Source organism: Bos taurus, chromosome 13 (assembly GCF_002263795.3).
Source record: "Bos taurus isolate L1 Dominette 01449 registration number 42190680 breed Hereford chromosome 13, ARS-UCD2.0, whole genome shotgun sequence".
NCBI lineage: Eukaryota > Metazoa > Chordata > Mammalia > Artiodactyla > Bovidae > Bos > Bos taurus.
Window position 1 is genome coordinate 81189577 of NC_037340.1, and position 20906 is coordinate 81210482.

At 44.5% G+C, this 20906-nt stretch overlaps 2 long non-coding RNA genes across 2 annotated transcripts; one reads left to right on the plus strand and one right to left on the minus strand.

Annotated features, from left to right (window-relative positions):
• Window positions 1-323: 323 nt before the first annotated feature.
• On the plus strand, window positions 324-12263 carry LOC104973928 (uncharacterized). The gene is made up of 4 exons (XR_003037924.2): window positions 324-1125; window positions 2588-2671; window positions 3099-3264; window positions 10771-12263. It is a non-coding gene; the product is annotated as an uncharacterized lncRNA (long non-coding RNA).
• On the minus strand, window positions 10175-20686 carry LOC101903404 (uncharacterized). Its single transcript, XR_001501771.3, has 2 exons — window positions 20155-20686; window positions 10175-10668 (listed from the first exon to the last, which is right to left on the minus strand). It is a non-coding gene; the product is annotated as an uncharacterized lncRNA (long non-coding RNA).
• Between the last annotated feature and the right edge of the window lie 220 nt (window positions 20687-20906).

Genomic DNA, 20906 nt, shown 5'->3' on the forward strand with positions numbered 1-20906 from the left:
CCACCAGCGGAGTCCCCAGTCAGTTTATTTCTGCCCTGGTCAGGCATTAGCCAGCTTTCACTAAAAGGCTGGGTTCTGGCAGCTGGGGTTTCCTGCCCATTTTCTATAGTTTCACCAGCTTTTGACTCAGAAGAATCCAGTTAGAGTCGATCCCTTTAGTGCGAGTAGCAGCAGATACCAGAATATCCAGAATTGTCAGAACCTCATTTCCGGCTTCACCCCGCCTCCCTGTCTCTGCTTTGCATAGTTTTCATCTTCGCCAGAATGGGTCCCTTGTCTTTTGGGAATTTCCTCAACCACTCATCATTTCAGGCTGAACATGAATGATTTATCCAGCAAGAGTTATTAAAATTGACTGTGGTCTCTGAAGGAGGGATAGTTTGTCAAACCTCCATCCTCAGAATAACTGAATATATTTTGCATGACCTGTGATTAATGCAAGGTAATTTCAGAGGATGGCTTTTACTAATTAATAAATCAATCACATTGACTCATCTTGGTAGACCAAACTTTAAAAGTTCATTACTGACTCGTTCAAAACCAGGATCTCATACATACGTAGGTCAGTGGTTTAATGTAATTCCTCTTAAGAAAGCAAGCAGATTGAGTAATATTTTAATTCAGAAACACGTTGCTCAACGTGCGTCTTCTGAGCACATGCCTGAGAACGGGGACCGGCAGAACACAGGCAGTGCACGGCCGGCCGGCCGACCACGGTCCTGCTTCTCGGCTGACTCCACGCTTGCAGCCAAACTCGCAGCTTTATTAAGAATTTGGAAAGGTCACAGGGAATTCTCTCACTACCCATAGAGGGACTGCTGAAGCATCTGAAAGCACCTGATTCACTTAAAACAACAAGATAAAACCTGAGCTGTTACAACATGTCTAAAACTCGACGGGGCTCATGAAGCACACGCAGGCGAACCTTCTTCCTTTCTTCTGCCCACAGAGAAGCTCAGCTATGTAAAAGCCACTGGAGTCATGGTTTCAAGAAAAGAAAATGGTTTGTGTTTTTCTTATCATGGTGGAAGGGAGACACACACGGCTTAACAGTTAACAGCAAGAAGGAGCCTTTCAAAGACTTCCCCCTCCTCCCCCAGCTAATTTCAGGGGACTCTGTTCCAGGTAAATACATACACACCTAGAAACTTTCAGTAACCAAACCCAAACCAAACAGTAATTCCATTCTTGTGTAAATGCAACCCAAGATGGCTTTCTCAGAGTGTATCTTCTATGTTCTGTTACTAGAGTATTTGAACAATTTCTCCACAGAAGAACAGGTATTTATTGAATGCTATACAAAAGGAGGCAGCTCGGTCCGGCCCTGGAGGGGTTTAGGCCACAGGGAGCACTGCAGGCGTGGCCGCCCTGCCCTTGCAGAAGGCTCAGGGAAGGGGACTGCAGGGACTCCGGGCCTGGGTCCCTCAGGCTTCTCCCAAGACAGAGGAAAGACGGTGAAAATAGCTCCCCGAGGGGCAGGGGGAGGAGTGGAGGGAGGAGGGAATTTAGAAGGATCCGGAGCCTCAAGAGCATTTCTCTACGCCTACCCCTTAATAGCTGTGGCACATATAATTTTTCTCCTTTGGAATGCAGATACGGTATTCACAGCCAGTCAGGCCTTCCGAGTGCATTGACACGTAGTCAGTCAGGATTTTTTTTTTTTTTTTTTGGGAGGGGTGAGGGCAGAGAAAAGAGGGAAAGAGAAGAAAAGGCATTGTTTTTTTCAATTAAGGAGGGATAAATGGAGTAACAATAACATAATGGTAACGATGACAATTGTTCATTAGTATGGATGTTTGTGAAGTGCAGGTCTGGGCTAAGAAGCGCTTTCTAGTCTTACTGCCTGAACTGTCTAGTTAGGTAAACCTCACCCTCGCTGCCCCTCCCTGTTCCCTGAAATCCTTTAGTCACCTTTCCTGAGGGCATGGGATGTTTTTCCTCCTTTAAACTCCTCTTCTTGCTAAGGGCCCTTTAGGTAAGACAGGTGCACCGTCCAGGGTGAAATTGTGAGGTTTCCAGTTCAGATGTGATAAGGAGAAAAAGAGCTGGATTTTCTTATGGCAGCAGGTACAGCCTGTGACATCTGAAGCAGTCATAGCCACTCTCCACAGGAATCCCCATTCTGCCACTCAAGCTGTGTGACCTCAGGGGAAACCTCTCTACACCTCAGTTTTGCCGTCTATAAAATGGGTATGATGATAGCATCGAGCCTTGGCATCATTACGAGAACCAAGTGTCTTAGCGCCTGTGTTTGGCACAGAGTAAGCTCCAAGTGAAGGGCGGCCATGGTTTTGTGGTTGCTTGGGGTTGTCCGTTAAGGAACTACCCAGTGATGGTAATCTTCTTCAGCCTGGAATTGGATGAGCTAATAACTGTCTAAGAAAGCATTAAAAGTCAGTCATTCTTGAGAAAATTTCTCTCTTTGATATCATGGTTTATCTACTACAGAAGCTTCTAAAAGCTAAATTAAATTCTAAAAGAGCTCATTTTTAGATTAGAAATTCTATACACTTGAACCTGTCTTGTCCCCTAAGAATAGAGTAATTCCATGATAAAAGGAAACAAGTTCCCCCACTATTTTTTACAGTGGGCATTGAACATATACTGGTGGGCTGCCGTCTACGGGACACGACTGAAGCGACTCAGCAGCAGCAGCACATCCAGCAAACAGGTAAGGGAAAGTAATACTTTTGGGTGTAAATAGAAGATCTGGAGTGATTTTGGCAATTCATTTGTTTCCTTAGAAGTAGACTTTCAGGCCAAATGATGAGTAACAGTGCCTAAATTTTTTAAAAGTCTGCTCTCTACCTGTAATTACATGTTTTTATTCTTCTTAAAATTTCTTTTCTTGGCATATAGTTGACTTATAATGTTGTATAAATTGCTGCTGCACAGCAATGTGAGTTATGCATATATATTCTTTTTCATATTCTTTTCCAAAGTGGTTTATTATAGGATATTGGACACAGTTGCCTGGTTTTATTCTTGATGTTGTTTATATGTGGGTTCCCTCATTTCTTTTACTCACACCTGATGAACTGTCTTAAATTTGATTGAACTTTGCAAAGAACCAGTGATTGATCTTTTTTTGGTCACAGGTTCCTGCTTTCAGGTTCACTAATTCCTCCTCCTACGTAGATTCATAGATAATATCCATAAGATCTGGAAACTAAAGAGCAAATTGAGAACAGCACTTGGTAGAGTGGAGACCAGGAAGCTAAAACTGGAAAATGCCCCACAGATGATTCCAACGCCAACAGAAAGGTGGGTGTGTTTTTTTTTGTTTGTTGTTTGCTTGGAGATTTTAGAAGAATGTATTATTTTACAAGAATGTATGCAGATTTTACTTGAATAATTAAAAATACAAATAAGAACACTGCAAAGAGAACACCCCAGGTTTCCTTGACCATCTGCCGCCCGCGGGGCTGACCTTCCAGGTCCCAGGAACAGAGAGCAGAGCGCTGAGTCGGAGGGGGTCTGCGGGGCACCAGGCAAGGGGAAACGGGGGGTGCAGGGAGGTGGCGGCGACTCCCGCTGCTTTCTGAGGGCGCCTTGCTCTCATTTTCTGCCTCCCCCACCCACGGATTTCCCCAGTGTGCAGAGACGGCAGGTCTTTTTAAGTCGGTGAGAGAGAGAGAGAGAAAAAGGGAGAGACCACGTGACTTTCTGGAACGCAGACTCACTTCTTGATTTTGATCCTCACTGGCGCGCTGGCTCCAAAATGTCTTGCCCGAAATCGGAAAAGGTCCTGCCCCCCTGGAAAGGCTCCCGTCTTCAGTTCACACGAACCGACCCTTTGATCCTCCCTCGTTTTGCTCTTAAATTTGCTTCTCTTTCCAATCGAATAATCTGTCTCTCCTTCTGAGAAAAGCTTTCTAGATGTGATTCCCCTTTGGAAGGGAAGACTTTAAAGTCCTCCTCGGGCGCATCCTTTCTGGAAGGGAGAGGGTGGAAAGAGGCTACGGGGCCGAGAGCGCTTTCGGAGTTCCTCCCCAAGCACCCCGCCTTCCCGCCCGGAGTCTCGGCTTGAACCCCCGGCCGCTGGGAGGCATCGCGGAGCAGCGCGGTGGCTCGGGGCACCCCCTGCCCCCGGGCAGCGCCCGGACTTCAGTCTTTGGAGCCTGGGGCCCCGTGAATGTGGAGGTGGGCAAAGCAGAAAGCAAGTCTGTTTGCTTCTGAGTAAAGCCGGCTTCCGTGGGAGAGAGACAGGCTCTGAGTTAGCAAGAATTCTGCCATTTATCTCGTCCTCCTCGCCTAGGATTTCAAGGCAGGAACTGCCCAAATCCAGGGTGCTCATTTCCCGGGGGCTCGGTTGCAGACTTCCGGGGTTTGTGGACTGGTCCCTTACTCTTTCTGCAGCATCTTGCCGACGGGCCAGGTCGCGGCACCTGCCCCGCAGTGGCCAAAAGCACCTAGAACAGTTCAAGCCTCTCAGTGAGAAATGAGATGTTTGTACATGAAGTGACCTTTAATTGTGTCTGAGGAACTCATGTCAGATCAACATGTGGTCTCAGTTACTCTGCAGAGGCTATTACATTTCAAGCTGTTTTGTGTTCCTTTTCAGCATTTAAATGAAGTATTTTCTCTTTCATATATTTGATGTGGCTCAAAGAAGTTTGGTTTTCTTTTCCTCCCTTTTCCTCATAGATTATATTGTTTGATTAGATCTTTTTAAGTCAGATCAAAGATGGCTTTTCTTTCTTTAGGAGGGATCTTTTCTTAAAACAAATCAATAGAACAGATTCCACAGGAAAGACTCATTTTATTTGAACGGTTTTGAAACGGGAGAAGATTTAAATGGGCGTGAAGAAATGTTTTTGCTTCTGTATTATATTTATCTGTCAAACAGTTTGAAGGAAGTAAATACTTGGAAAGGGGGCTTCCCAGGTAGCGCTGGTGGTAAAGAACCTGCTTGCCAATGCGGGCGACTCAAGAGATGCAGGTTGGATCCCTGGTTGGGAAGACTCCTGGGAGGAGGAAATGGTAACCCACTCCAGTATTCTGAGAATGCAAACTTGCGATTTACTGTGGAAAGGCTTTTGGTCTTGGCTGGATAGATGCACCATTATAGAAAACAATCTACTTCCCCTGTGATCTGAGAGCACCAAAGAGCTAGTGGTTCTGCCCTGCCTCTCCCTATTCCTGCCCTTCATGTGGAGATGCCGGCCTTAGCTTGTGCTGTTCCACCTGGAGTGTCCTTTCTGTGCCTCTTATTTTTAAATTTTTAAATATTATCTATTTTGTCGCACTCTGCCTTAGCTGTGGCATGCAGCTCTTCCATCTTTGCTGTGGTGTGTGAGATCTAGCTCTGCGACCAGGGGTCGAACCCTGGCTTCCTGCACTGGAGTGGGGAGTCAGCCACTGGACCGCCAGGCCTCTTTGTTGGACAGACTTCTTGCTGTATTTAGAAAGGGGTTTAGAAAGCATCTGTGTCCCTGCAGCAACTCCATAGCGGTTGCTCTATCAAGGGCCCTCAGGCCTGTATTGAAACAGTTTCTTTTGGCTCCTCCTTACAGGCAGGAAGTGCGCTGTCCTCCTTTACTCCTCCCTCCCCTCGCTTGTTGGAGCCCAACATCTGTCAATCTGAAATGAACAAAGACAGAAATGTGGTCCCTATTTGCTTTGCTATGAAAAAAGGTGGCTAGAGGTTTATTGGGAGTGTTTGGCAGTCGTGCAGTAAATGCCACCTGTCTAATGTCACCGATGGGCTGTATGTTGTTGTATAGCCACTAAGTTGTCTGACTGCAGCCCGCCGGGCTCCTCTGGCCATGGGATTTCCCAGGAGTGGGTAGCCATTCCCTTATCCAGGGGATCTTCCTGAGCCAGGGATTGAACCCCAATTTCCTGCATAGCAGGCGGATGTCTTTACCGCTGAGCCACCAGGGAAGCCCATAATGTACTATATGGATGCTCATATATAATATATGATCTCAAATGATATATATAATGATCTCAAATGATATTATTATTCTTTTTTTAAAAAAATTTAATTGAGAGAGTAGCACTGGATACCTACGTGACCTTGTATAAAATAGAAAGCTAGTAGAAAGTTGCTACAAAGCACAGAGAGCTCAGTGCGGTGCTCTGTGAAGACCTAGAGGGTAGAGGGAGGTGGTGGGGCTGGGAAGGAGGCCCAGGAGGGGGCAACACGTGTGTGCCTGTGGCCGATTCACGTTGATGAACGGCAGAAACCAACGCAACCCTGTAACGCGATTATCCTCCAATTTAAAAAAAAGAAAAAAAATGTTAAATGAATTATTGCTGTCTTTATGTAGTAATTTTATTTTTCTCATTCAGTTGCACCACTGGGCATGTGGGATCTTAGTTCCCTGGTCTGGGATCAAGTCTGCGTTCCCTGTATTGCTAGTGTGGAGTCTCTACCCCGGACCACCAGGGGAGTCCCCAGTGGCATCTGCTGCTCTTACTTGCTGTCTCAGTTAATCTGTCTCTTCAGCTTACAATGTCCACTCCATGAGGGCAGGGTTTTTATCTAGTTTTCTTCACTGCTGTGGCCCCAGCGTTCAGAACAACGCCTGAGACAGCAATAGCTCAAAATTATTTTGCTGAATAAACAAAGCAGTCTATACACCATTCCCACTCCCAAGCTTTCAGTCACGATGATGAGGGGAAATAGAGATAGTCGTCCAAATAATTCAAATCAAAGATGACTGAATAAGCCCGGGGGTTGTAATGTGACTATAGTTAATGACACCGTATTTGAAAGATGCTAAGAGAGCAGATCTTAGAAGTTCTTATTACGAGAAAAAAACCTGTGTAACTATCTGGTGATGGATGTTACCTAGACTTATTGTGCTGATCATTTTGCAATGTATACAGATATATACCTGAAACTAATATGGTATTATATGTCAGTTATAACTCAATTTACACAAAAGAGAGAAGACTTTCTTTTGAGCCGCCAGCACTCCAGGACCTCACTTACGTGGGTGGGCTTTCACAGTTCACCAGTTGCAGCGACTGTGAAGTCTAGCCTTAGGCATCCAAGCAGTGTATCACGTGGTAGATGCCACTCCGAAGCTCAAAACAATATGTTCTTTATTCTTTCACACACGCACGCACACACACACACACACACACACACGACACCCAGGAAATTCTGTAAAATATTTCCAGAAAATGCATCATTTGGTGTCGTGAAGAACTGCGTCAAAGAGTAGGTGCTTAATAGAACTTTCTTGACTTGGCCCTCACCAAGGAAATGTAAAAGGTCAGAGCATTTTGGGTATAGAACACCAGCTCCGTAATGCCAGGACCAACCAAGTTATGTTCTCTGCTGTATCCCACACTCCTGGCAGGGTGCCTGACACGTAGCAGGGGATGGGAGCTATGTTAATGAACAGATGGATGAATGAATGAATGAATGGTGTCCATACATCTCAGCTACCGTGATATAGACTGAACTTTAGGCACCAGTTGAGATCATGAAAAGTTGTGGGAGAAATTTCCCCTGCATGTGCAGTGTAGTGGACGGATAGCTAGCCATTTAATCTGGAGATCAGCTGGCCATTTGTATGCCCAATTAAAACTTTCCAACCACAGCTTTGCTTGCGTGCATATTGCCCCTGTAATTAACCATGTGTATAAAATGCATTAGGCTTTTGTAATAGGAGAAACAATAAGGAAATATATATACCTGTAGAAGACAGGTGAGCATCCAAGGAATTCTAGGACTGAGCAACAACAGAAAATATGAAAGCGATTAGGCAATGTTTTTCCTTCTTTAGAGCATAAGGCGTCTGAGAGCAGATCCAAGCTTTGCCCAAAAAACAAACAAAAAAGTAAAGTTAAGAAAACAGTTTTAAGGCCAATGCTAGGCACAGCTAAATATCTTTACTCAGTGTAACAATTATCAAATTATTAAACAATTTTTCTGTCTAGTGAACCACTCCAAAATGTAGTGGCTTAAATCAACTAACAAAAAATTATGACTTTTTTTTAAGAGCAATTTTAGATTCACAGCAAAATTGAGAGAAAGGTAGAGCGATTTCCCCCAAACCCCTGGCTTTCTTATATGCACAACCTCTTCCAGCCATTTTTTTCTAGATCCTATTCTTTTCTGTGAAACTCTATCCAAGTACAGCGTCTCAGGCGTTTGCAGTCAGCAGGCCGGGCTGGCTGACGCAGGGAGCACCCCTTGCGGGCCTGCTGGCCATCCCCCTGGACGGCGTGGGCGTCCTCAGCCCAGCCGGCTTGTCTTCGTCTCAGGTGGCCTTCCATCCCCCAGCAGGACAGCCCGGCTTCCTCACCTGACGGTCTCGAAGAGTGAAATACATAAAGCGCTGGGACTTCCCTGGCGATCCGGTGGCTAAGACCCTGCATTCCCAAAGCAGGGCGCCTGGGTTCCATCCCTGGTCAGGCAGCTAGGTCCCACCCGCCACAATGGAGAGTTTGAAGGCCTCAACGAAAGATCCCACACGCTGCAACTTAGGCCAGCTGCAGCCAAATAAACACATGAAATGCATTGTTTTTTTTTTTTAAAGAAAAATATAACACAAAGTGCCTTGAGGGCTCGTCTCAGGCCCTGTGCCACAACTCTGAGACTTGAAGACAACAATAAGAGTGTTACCGTGGGGGAAAACAAAGTCAAAACTAAGGCGCACAGTCAATAAATGGACTTAATGTGGCAGATGTAGGCGACTGAATAAGAACACAGGAGAGGTGAGACCCCTGCCAGGACTGTCAGGTTTAGCCAAGCAGTACTGTTACTAGCACGCAGCAGTTGGGCTATACTCACACTACAAAGTTATTTGCTGTTTGTCTGCAAGTCAGACTTACCAGGGCATCCTGTGCTTTTTCTGGCCTCCACTGCTAACTCCCATGCTGTGGATCTCCAGTTTTCCGCCAGGAAAAGGACCAAATGAGAGAGTGGGGAGTCAGAGTCAACTGTATGTTAGATAACAGTAAGGCTTAAATTCTTTCTTTTTCTTTCTTTAATATAAGAAGCAGATAGAAAGTGTTGATACTTCCTTCTGCTCCCCTAGTGGGTCACCGGGCACCAACACCTCTCCTCTTTGGAGATCTGCTACCCGCAACGCTCCTCATGTGGGAATCACTGCTTACTGGGTTCCATAATCTCCAGGGCTAACTGTGCATTCCTCACATATGACACAACCTTGAGCAAATATTTTAAGTCTCTCAGTCTCCTCATCTGTGAAATGGAGCTAATAATAGCACCCACCTCTTCCAGCCATATGAAGATCATACGTACAGCATGCGTGAAAGGCTGGACACGGCGCCAGAGACGGAGGACGTCTCCTCCCGGAGGAGGCCGGTTACACGTTAGCTGTTACTATCTTTGCTCTCATTGTTTTTGGCGGTCATGGTTGGTCTGATTCCAGTATGAGAAAAATGGTTATAGCACTAAAAAAACGAATCTTAAAATGTTTTTTAAACTCCATATCTGTTTCAAAAAATTATATCTAATGCAAAGTCCCTAGAATTGGTATTCTCAAGATAGTGGGACTTTAGTTACATTTCGAACTTAGCGTTAAAGTGGAGTTCTGAGAGCAAATTTACGTATATACACGTCTGCATACACAGCCCACAGCCTTGAGGATGTAGATTAGATCCTTGAAGTCTGTCAGGAAGACTCTCAGATAACTGGAGATATTGGGGGATTGGCATATGGCAATAAAAATGTCAAGTGATACCTGGGCCAGGATCACTAACTGTGTGACCCTGTGCAAACCACTGAGCCCTCCTGAGGGTTGGTTTTCACATCTCACCTTTTCCTAAGATTTGAGAGAGCCATAGGAGTGCAACTTCCATGCATAAAAGAAATTAGCTACAAGGGTATATTATATGGCACAGGGGATGTGGCCAATATTTTATAATAACTGTAAATGGACTGTAACTTTTCAAAGTTGTGAATCACTATATTGTGCACCTGAAAAGTATGTAACAATTGTAAATCAACTGTATCTTCATTAAATAAATAAAAATATAAAAAGGTGTTGTGTATAAAAAGACTTGCATGAACGCCGTCTGTATAAGCACATTCTTCTAAAGGCCAGTGTGCCACTCACACTCCATCCGTTGTGCCCAGGAAGCACTTGCCTCTTTTGTGGCTGGATGGTGTCAATCCATTTGCAGGCCCCAAAAGGGTACATTAAAATTATTTCCAAGTTTATGGTTGAAAACACCTTACGTAACCTTCAATGCTGACCTTTTTTAATTGACAAAGTTTTGAAGACAGTCACTCTGAGGATTGTGGGAACCTTGCTTCTGTGGGTTGAGTATAGCATTCACAGTGTTGGACATAATACTAGCTTCTAACAGGTGCTCAAGATACAGGTGTACATGAAAGGAAGAATAAAGGAATGGGATGTCCTGAGGAAATGGGTCTGCTTCCTGCTGAGATGCATATTGGGGTTATTTCTCGAGGGGTGTTCAGACCTGTTCTCTGTTCTTCAGCGGATGGAAGTCCGGTCTAGCCCAGAGAACCACTCCCTTAAATCAAGCATTTACCAAAAGTATAATCATAGTTACCAGTGGAGATTTTGCTTTTTCTCTGATCCGTTAAAATATTTTCTGGTGAATAGTTTGCACTGTTGGGTCAGATGACCTGGGTTTTCCTGCTTGACCCCTGTTCTCGGCCATGTGGCTCTGTGCGACTTTCTTCACTGTCCTGAGCCTCCATTTTCTCATCTGTAAATGAGGGAGCCAAGAGGATTGAGCTTGCTGAATTACTGTAATTACAAGGATAGTTACACTTGCATAACATTCATTTGTGCTTATTCTATGTCATAGGGCTTCCCAGGTGGCTCAGTGGTAAAGAATCTGCCTGCCAATGCAGGAGACACAGGACATGCAGTTCGATCCCCAGATCGGGAAGATCCCCCAGAGAAGGAAATGGCAACTCACTCCAGTATTCTTGCCTGGAGGATCCCATGGACAGAGGAGCCTGGCAAGCTGCAGTTCATGGGGTCACAAAGAGTCAGACACGACTGGGAGACGGAGCATGAACACACATTCTATGTCAGGCATTTCCTAATCATCACCCCCAGAATCCATCAAGGAAGGTAAATTAAGTCATACAAATATATCACACCCAACCCAATAAAGTTTTTCCACCGTGAGTAACAGAGTTATATATATATATATATGTATCTTTCATTCTTTCTGAATTTTTGCACATTACTGGTCTAAGGGAAGTGGGATGAAAGACTAAAAGAACAGCAGTAAGAAACAGTCATGGAAAATCAAAGAAAAAAGTTTTTTTAAAGCAAGGATGTTGCTGTTGTTGTTCAGTCACTAAGTCACGTCTCTCTGTGAGCCCGTGGACTGTATGTAACCTGCCAGGTTCCCCAGTCCATGGGCTCACTCAGGCAAGAATACTGGAGAGGATTCCCAGTTCCTTCTCCAGGGGATCTTCCCGACTCAGGGATCAAACCCGCACTCTTGAGTCTCTTGCATTGGCAGGAGGGTTCTTTACCACTGAGCCACCAGGGAAGCCCAAAGCCAGGATGACTAACACATTATTATCCTTTCGGTTCAGTTCAGTCGCTCAGTCGTGTCCAACTCTTTGTACCCCATGGACTTCAGCATGCCAGGCCTTCCTGTCCATCACCAATTCCCAGAGTTCACTCAAACTCATGTCCATTGAATCAGTGATGCCATCCAACCATCTCATCCTCTGTCCTCCCCTTCTCCTCCTGCCCTCAATCTTTCCCAGCATCAGGGTCTTTTCAAATGAGTCAGCTCTTCGAATCAGGTGGCCAAAGTACTTGAGTTTCAGATTCAACATCAGTCCTTCCAATGAACAGCCAGGACTGATCTCCTTTAGGATGGACTGGTTGGATCTCCTTGCAGTCCAAGGGACTCTCAAGAGTCTTCTCCAACACCACAGTTCAAACGCATCAATTCTTCACTGCTCAGCTTTCCTTAAGGTCCATCTCTCACATTCATACATGACTACTGGAAAAACCATAGCCTTGACTAGATGGACCTTTGTTGGCAAAGTAATGTCTCTGCTTTTTAATATGCTGTCTATGTTGGTCATAACTTTCCTTCCAAGGAGTAAGCGTCTTTTAATTTCATGGCTGCAGTCACCATCTGCAGTGATTTTGGAGCCTTGTTTAGCTTATTTGTATCATCACCATTTTACAGATGAGAAAATTGAGGCCAGTTAAACGGTGGAGTGGAGAAGGCGATGGCACCCAACTCCAGTACTCTTGCCTGGAAAATCCCATGGAGGGAGGAGCCTGGTAGGCTGCAGTCCATGGGGTGATAAGAGTTGGAAACGACTGAGCAAATTCACTTTCACTTTTCACTTTCATGCATTGGAGGAGGAAATGGCAACCCACTCCGGTGTTCTTGCTTGGAGAATCCCAGGGACGGGGGAGCCTGGTGGGCTGCTGTCTATGGGGTCGCACAGAGTCAGACACGACTGAAGCGACTTAGCAGCAGCATGTTGGTCATAACTTTTCTTGCATCTTTTAATTTCATGGAGTAAGCGTCTTTTAATTTCATGGCTGCAGTCACCATCTGCAGGGATTTTGGAGCCCCAAAAATAAAGTCAGCCGCTGTTTCCACTTATCTCCATCTATTTACCATGAAGTGATGGGATCAGATGCCATGATCTTTGTTTTCTGAATGTTGAGCTTTAAGCCAACTTTTTCACTCTCCTCTTTTACTTTCATCAAGAGGCTTTTTAGTCCCTCTTCACTTTCTGCCATAAGGGTGGTGTCATCTGCATATCTGAGGTTATTGGTATTTCTCCCAGCAATCTTGATTCCAGCTTGTGCTTCCTCCAGCCCAGCGTTTCTCATGATGTACTCTGCATATAAGTTAAATAAGCACAGTGACAATATACAGCCTTGACGAACTCCTTTTCCTATTTGGAACCAGTCTGTGGTTCCATGTCCAGTTCTAACTGTTGCTTCCTGACCTACATACAAATTTCTCAAGAGACAGGTCAGGTGGTCTGGTATTCCCATCTCTTGCAGAATTTTCCATAGTTTATTGTGATCCACACAGTCAAAGGCTTTGGCATAGTCAATAAAGTAGAAATAGATGTTTTTCTGGAACTCTCTTCCTTTTTCGATAATCCAGCGGATGTTGGCAATTTGATCTCTGATTTCTCTGCGTTTAGAAGAACTAAAAAAGATTATTATCCTTTAGAAGAACTTAGTTATTCTTTAGGGGAGGGACAAGTTCTATAGTCAATAAATTCAAGAAACACAATCTCCTCCCTTTGAAAATCCACCGCGTATGTTTACATAGTAAAGGCACTAAGAAGTTCTGTAGGAAAGAAAACGTTGGTGTTCTGTAACCCAGCATTTCCTACGCTGATTGGCCACAGACATTTCTGTTGTTGCTTTATGTCTTCTATCACTTATTAACACCGTGGAGCACAGTCTGGAAGCTCTAGCCTATTGCTGTGTCTACAGGAAATCCAAGCAAACATGAGGTTCGCTCACGAGGATCAGAACACAACCCCAGGGGTACTGTTGGAGGAAGGCAAACGATCGGTTCGTTCATTTTTCAACTGATTCTCGTGCTCGTGTGCAGATGCGGCTTCAAAAGCTGAACTGCCAAGGGCAGAAGACCTGGTGAGTAACAGCTATAGCGTGGAAGCAGAAAAGGTGCTGTGTGTTGCTTGTACAGCGAGACAAAAGCACTAACGACTCTTGGTTCTTTCAGCCACAGCCCCATTCAGGGTGCTGCCCTGTGGCACCCTGCTCAGGCGCAAAGGGCAAACCTACGTTGTGCCAAGTGGTGCCTATTTATAGTCAGTGAGGGTTGTTCTGACTTCAGGATATCGCCAAGAGGGCTGCTACTCAATTTTGGGTCAACACGGTTATTTCTTCCTTCCAGTTTTATTGAGATCTAATTGACCTATGTACTGTGTAAGTTTAAGGTGGACAGCATGATCTGACTTCATCATCATGACATGATGACCACAACAAGATTAGTGAACATATAAATTAAAGAGACAACATTCAAGAGAGAGAAAAAAAAATTGTGATGACAACACTTAGAATTTATTCTAACAACTTACATATATAACATGGGACTTCCTAGGTGGCTCAGCAGGTAAAGAACCCACCTGCCAATGCAGGAGACCCAAGAGATGTGGGTTCGATCCCTGGGTCAGGAAGATCCCCTGGAGAAGGAAAGAGCAACTCACTCCAGTATCCTTGCCTGGGAAATTCCACGGACAGAGGAGCCTGGCGGGGCTACAGTCTATGGGGGTGAAAAGGATTGAACCTGCCTGGGCGTGTACACACCTGTGTAACACAGAGCAGTGCTAATTATATTTATCATGTTATGCAGCACATCCCTGATAATTACCGTATAACTGGAAGTTGGTACCTTTTGACTGCCTTCACCCAATTCTCCTCCTTCACTCCGCACCTCTGCTGACCAAGAGCCCCATCTCTTTTTCTGAGTTTTTTCATTTTTGAAATACAATTGACCAATATCACTATGTTAGTTTCTGGTACACAACGCAGTGACTTGGTATTTCTATATATTTCAAAATGATCACCACCATAGTACTTAAGAAAGTTATTTATTCATCTTGCTTATTTATACTTTTTGTTTTCATTTCTCTGATTAATAGCTTGCTGCTGCTAAGTCACTTCAGTCGTGTCCGACTCTGTGTGACCCCACAGATGGCAGCCCACCAGGCTCCCCCGTCCCTGGGATTCTCCAGGCAAGAACACTGGAGTGGGTTGCCATCTTCTCCAATGCGTGAAAGTGAAAAGTGAAAGTGAAATTGCTCAGTTGTGTCCGACTCTTCATGACCCCATGGGCTGCAGCCTACCAGGCTCCTCGGTCCATGGGATTTTCCAGGCAAGAGTACTGGAGTGGGGTGCCATTTCCTTCTCCAACGCAGGAAAGTGAAAAGTGAAAGTGAAGTCACTCAGTCATGTCAGACTCTTAGTGACCCCATGGGCTGCAGCCTACCAGGCTCCTCGGTCCATGGGATTTTCCAGGCAAGAGTACTGGAGTGGAGTGCCATATACTGTCCTAATTCTTTGGAGAGAAGATTTTTGTTGTTGTTTTAACCACCTGTGTTAACCTTTAAAGAAAGTACAAAGAGTAAAAGTTATAAGATTTTACCATATAGTAAAGGGTACTCAACGGTTTGATGAACATTGTTCTTTTTAAAAAAATTTTTTTAAAGTATAGTTCATTTACAATGTTGTATTCGTTTCTAGTGTACGACAAAGTGATTTATTTATATATTCTTTTTCATATTATTTCCCATTATTCGTTGTTCAGGGGCTCAGTGATGTCCGACCCTTTGTGACTCCATGGACTGCAGCACGCCAGGCTTCCCTGTCCTTCAGCAGCTTCTGGAGTTTGCTCAGACTCATGTCCACTGAGATAGTTTATTACAAGTTATTGAACATAGTCCCCTGTGCTCTACAGTAGGATCTTGTCTTTATCCCCTACATGTGTAATAGTTTGTACTCTACAGTAGGATCTGGTCTTTATCCCCTACATGTGTAATAGTTTGTACTCTACAGTAGGATCTTGTCTTTATCCCCTACATGTGTAATAGTTTGTACTCTACAGTAGGATCTGGTCTTTATCCCCTACATGTGTAATAGTTTGTACTCTACAGTAGGATCTGATCTTTATCCCCTACATGTGTAATAGTTTGTACTCTACAGTAGGATCTTGTCTTTATCCCCTACATGTGTAATAGTTGTATCTGCTACAGTAGGATATGGTCATTTATCCCCCACATGTATAATAGTTGTATCTGCTAACCCCAAACTCCAGCTTGTCCTTTCCCACCCCTTGGATAACCCTAAGTTTGTTTTCTGTGTCTGTGAGTTTGTTTTGTAAATACGGTCATACTTGAGGTTTCACGTACCAGTGATACACATGATATCCGTCTTTTTGACTTCCTTCACGTAGTGTGATAATCTCTAGGTCTGTCCACAGGGCCGCAAGGGGCATGTTTCATTCTTAAGGCTGGGTAACATTCCATTGTACGTATGTTGCACGTCTTCTTTGTCCGTCTGTGGATGGACACTCAGGCGGCCTCCACGTCTTGGCTGTTGTAAACGGCGCTGCTGTGAGCACCAGGGTGCGTGTATGTTTGGTGCGCTTCAGTCTAGACTTCTCTTACACACACAGTAATTTTACCGTGCATGAATTCTATGCTGTGTGTCATAAACCTTCTTCTGCAGTAATAAACATCGTTCAACATTATTTTTATTAATGGCCAAAAATATTCCATGGTGTGACTGTGCCATACATTATGTAACCCTTCGTCCACCTTTGAGGGACATTATAGTTGTTTGCAATTTGTGATTATTAAAATTCTTGTGGGAACACCCTTGTGTGTCTAGCTTTCCACACTTAAAAGATGTTCCCCTTAAGGTAAATCTCTAATAATATCTGTAACAAAGTGTACCTCTGTCTTATATCTGGTACCATGTTGCCAAATTTTTTTCCAGAAAAGTTATATGAAATTGCATGCATGCTGAGTCATTTCGGACTCTTTGCGACTCTCTGTACTATATACAGCCCACCAGGCTCCTCTGTCCATGGGATTCTCCAGGCTGGAGTTGGCTGCCATATTCTTCTCCAGGGGATCTTCCCGACCCAGGGACTGAATCCAGGTCTCATGTCTCCTGTATCGGCAGGCGAGTTCTTTGCCACTAATACCGCCCTCATTCTAAATGTGCAAAAAATTGCTTCTTTTATACTTGCAATTCTTATACATTTATAAGACCGCTCTTGATCTACACTTGAAACTATGACTATTCCCTAGGAGAAAAGATCAGTTCTGTTGTGAAGTGGGTCACTTTTGAGGGGAAAAAAAGCTTACAATACGGAATCCAGTTAATTTTCCATTTTGTCCACATAATGAGAGAATCAGTAGTTCTTTAAGCAGGATAGAGATAAAATCTGGACTCAACACTATAACACAGATGTGTGTGTTAGTTGCTCAGTTGTGTCTGGTTCTTTGCAACCCCATAGACTGTAGCGCTGCCAAGCTCCTCTGTCCATGGAATTCTCCAGGCAAGAATACTGGAGTGGGTTGCCATTTCCTTCTCCAGGGGATCACCCTGACCCAGGGATGGAACCCGTGTCTCCTGAATTTCGGGCAGATTGTTTACTATCTGAGATAACACAGACACAAAAGAGAAAAAGTTTCATCTTTTCCAATGTTTGGAAAATGCCTAAGGATTCTCTTTAAGTAGATAATCTATACAAATCCAAGATTTAGTTACTTAATGTACCATAGACAAGCTGATCACTTAAGGGAGGACACTGCCTTTGAAAGTGAAAGTGAAGCCGCTCAGTCTTGTCCTGCTCTTTGCCACCCCATGGACTGTAGCCTGCCCCAGGCTTCTCTGTCCATGGGATCCTCCAGGCAAGAATACTGGAGTGGGTTGCCATTTCCTTCTCCAGGGGATCTTCCTGACCCAGGGATCGAACCCAGGTCTTCCACTTGCAGGCAGACGCTTTACCCTCTGAGACATTTGGAACTTGCTTTATGAAACATTCTTGGAATTATTGACCCAGTAAGTCTTGAAGAATGAATGGGTTTTATTTAGTTTTTGCTTCACCTAAAGGCATGTGGACTCTCAGTTCCCCCACCAGGAACTGAACCTGGCCTGTGCAGTGGAATCTCAACCACTGGGCCACCAGGGAAGTTCCCCAATGGGTTTCTAAAGATGGATTTCCCTTTAGACAAGGGCATTTCAAACAACGCCTATTTCCTGGAATGTAGTAAGTGCTCAATTTAAAAACATAGCTGAATGACTACACGTCATAGGCACAGTTAAAAAGTCGTGTCCTTCCTATCCATCAGAGTCTATTTAATCAGCCTGAGTTGTTCAGCAACTGTTCATAGGTAACCGATGGGTGTTAAGTACACGCTCTGAGCAATCTTCTGAACTTTCACATTCTCCATAAACAGAGGCAGCCAAGTGGTGCCCAAGCGCCACACGCAGGGCTTTTTTTTTTTAAGTATTTTCGGTTCAGGTGGTATTTAAATATTTTTAAATAATGGCCACCATTTCTAAAGTAAGCTTTTACGTAGAAACCTAGAGGTCTGGCTTTTCGGGACAGAAGGCGAGCTCAAGCCATCCCGGGCGAAGCTCCGGCCGCAGACAATGGGGGGCGGGGCGCGAGGCCCCGCCGCCCCCCACGGCCCGGCCCCACCCCGCGCCGGCGCAGCGCCCCACCTGCGTGGCCCCGCGGGCATCTGGATTTTGCCACACCTTTTTTTTTTGTAAAGTTTGGACTGTGTACCTTGGAGATCTTCTTATCTGAGATTATGCTTGAAATTCAGGGAAGCTGACTAGGTCTCTCTCCCCGCAGTTTTCAAGAACTTGCTGTTCGTGCGCCTTCCGTGATACCCTGTATTTTGGTGTCCTTTGTCTGCCCCGGACTGGCAGGGACAGCTCTCTGGAGAGACTCGCCTCTCCGCAAGCTCTCCCCGCAGGCTGATGGCGATCGGAGGCCCCGGGTCCTCTCTCCCCGCACGTGGGGCGGGGGCGGGGGGCGGACGCGCCGGGGACGCAGGGCCGCTGCCGGCGCTCGCTTCTCGGCCAGTCCCGGCTGTCCCTCTGACCCCAGCAGGACCCTTACTCGAAATATATATTTTGAGGAGGTGAAAAAAGCCCCTCGATTCTACTCTGCTTTGAGCAAAAAACTAGCTTCTTCCTACGATATAATGAGACATAAAAAATAGAGAAACGCTCTTCCCACTTTGCTATCAGAAAAGCAGAGGCTTTTTACATAGCCCATTACATACAAGATAAACACATCGCCCATTCCCCCCCTCCGAATAACTGAGAATAAATGCCAAACTTCTATAACCAATTCGCAGGTACTGTAAATCCCCTTTATTTTCTCCAACAGTAGGTGTTTGGTGTCAATGCACATTTTTTTTCCTACCATAATGCTTCCTTTACCCAAACTATTAATTTTGTTTTTATGAATAATACAGTATGTCTCGGTTATTATTTAGTTTGATTGTATGCTAGCCTCATGCGCTGCATTTTAATTTAAGTGTAACTGCTCTGGAAAAATGCAAATCTCTCCTATTCAAATTCAAAAGAAAATAAATGGATTTTTTATGGCCTAAAGGATCTATTCATTACCAAATCGTTTATCTTTTCAGAAAGAGCAGTTTATATATCCAATATGCTCCAGCGCTGTCTTTATTTTCTTCATTTTTTTTCTCCTTTGATAAATATGCTGCTCTTTGAAATCTTCCTTGAATCTCTGCTGACAGGGGCAGCTTATAGCAGACTGAACAAGAATATAATTAATAGCGTTAAACAAAAGCCAAGGTGGCATAGAAAGCTCAAACATATTGGATGTTAACAAAATAATAATAACTCTGAAACTTGGATTGCAATATTAAAAGGAAAAAGAAAGCTACACTTGAGTTGTATCAAAGCAGAAAAACATCAAGTGAAGAAGAGACAAGAATATCTTTTTAACAGACTAGCGTTTTTTCCCTAGTTCCTGATTCCTTTAAGAGCTAGGAACACAGATGCTCTAATCACGCTCTTTGATTTTAATCCTAACATTACCTGCTATTGGAAGTTTGGCATTGTGGATGCCAGGCTGTATTTTTATTGAACACGGTTTATATTTCTATCCTGATGAAAGAAACCAGTTTGGAGGACCTTGCTTCTGGGAGGGTGTCGGATACACAAACAGCTGTGATGCACAAAGCAATTTCCGATGAATACTTCCAGCGCAGCAGCTCGCCAGGCTTCTCCTGAATTAGGAAGGCCCCTGAGCGGGAAATAGTCGTAGCAAGTGGGAGTCTGTGGCCTTTGTAATGGTTCAGACGTTTACCTTCCTCTGGCATATTGTACTTTAAAAATCAAATGATTACATTAAAGTCACCAAGGATGTTGACTTTGCCCATTCATGTTTATGTATTAAATTGGATTTCAGGGCAAACTGAATGGATTTCTTTGTTCTCACCAGATTAAATCCAGATAGATAATCTGGTTTAGTTATGGCTACATTGTTTAAATTAGTGCTCATTATAGTACTACAATACAACTGGCAGAGAGAGCGATTTAAATGTTCATTTTGAAGAAGGAAACAAAAAAATCATATGCCAAGCTCAAAAAATGGACAGTCGTTCTGAGTCCCTCCCTGACTGCAGGCCGTTTTCAAAGAATTGTTTACCTGGAAATTGTCAAGCAGCAGCCACGCTTCGACACACGAAGGCTGTGTCCGGGACTGTTGGTGGTGCGGGGCTGGCTTCAGTCTTGGTCAGGCCGGACTTGGGAGTTTACGGCAGCCTGTGCGGCTGTTGCTTCTCCTTTGCTTCAGGAAGGCCAGGAGCTGAGTGACACCTCCCCGGCCACACACTCAAAGGCCCTTTTTGACCGAAGGCTTCCCCAAGTGAAAGGCAGGGGCTGGCTCTGAAAGAGGTGAATGAAGGCTCTTGGAAGGACTAATTGGCTAGTGCTGGCAGGCCAGGGACAGCAATCCTGAGAACATCTGATAGCTAACTCCTTAAGAGACAAAAATAAATCAGGGTTTCACCAGGTGCTTTTATTAAGGGCCCTGTGTTTTTTATAAAGAGAAATGATAGGATTCGGACAGGAAGGGAAAACGGGACACAGAAGCTGATGTTTATCGAGGCCACTTCTTTCTAGACTCCAGGGGTGGGTGCTTAACTTCAGTTGTCCTCCATTTCATGATTTATTTGGGAAATTCCTGAAGTGAGAGCGAAGGGATATATCAAGGTCTTGGCACCACGAACTAAAGAAATAACACGTTGGAATATTTTTAGCAGATGATAATGCAGAACACAGGAAAATAGATGGAAGACGATTACAAAGAAACAAATCGAGATGTTCTAACTGGGAAGTGATGGGATACTGATTATTTAGGGAATGTGTGTGGAATTTTTCTCTGTAAGTCACCTATGG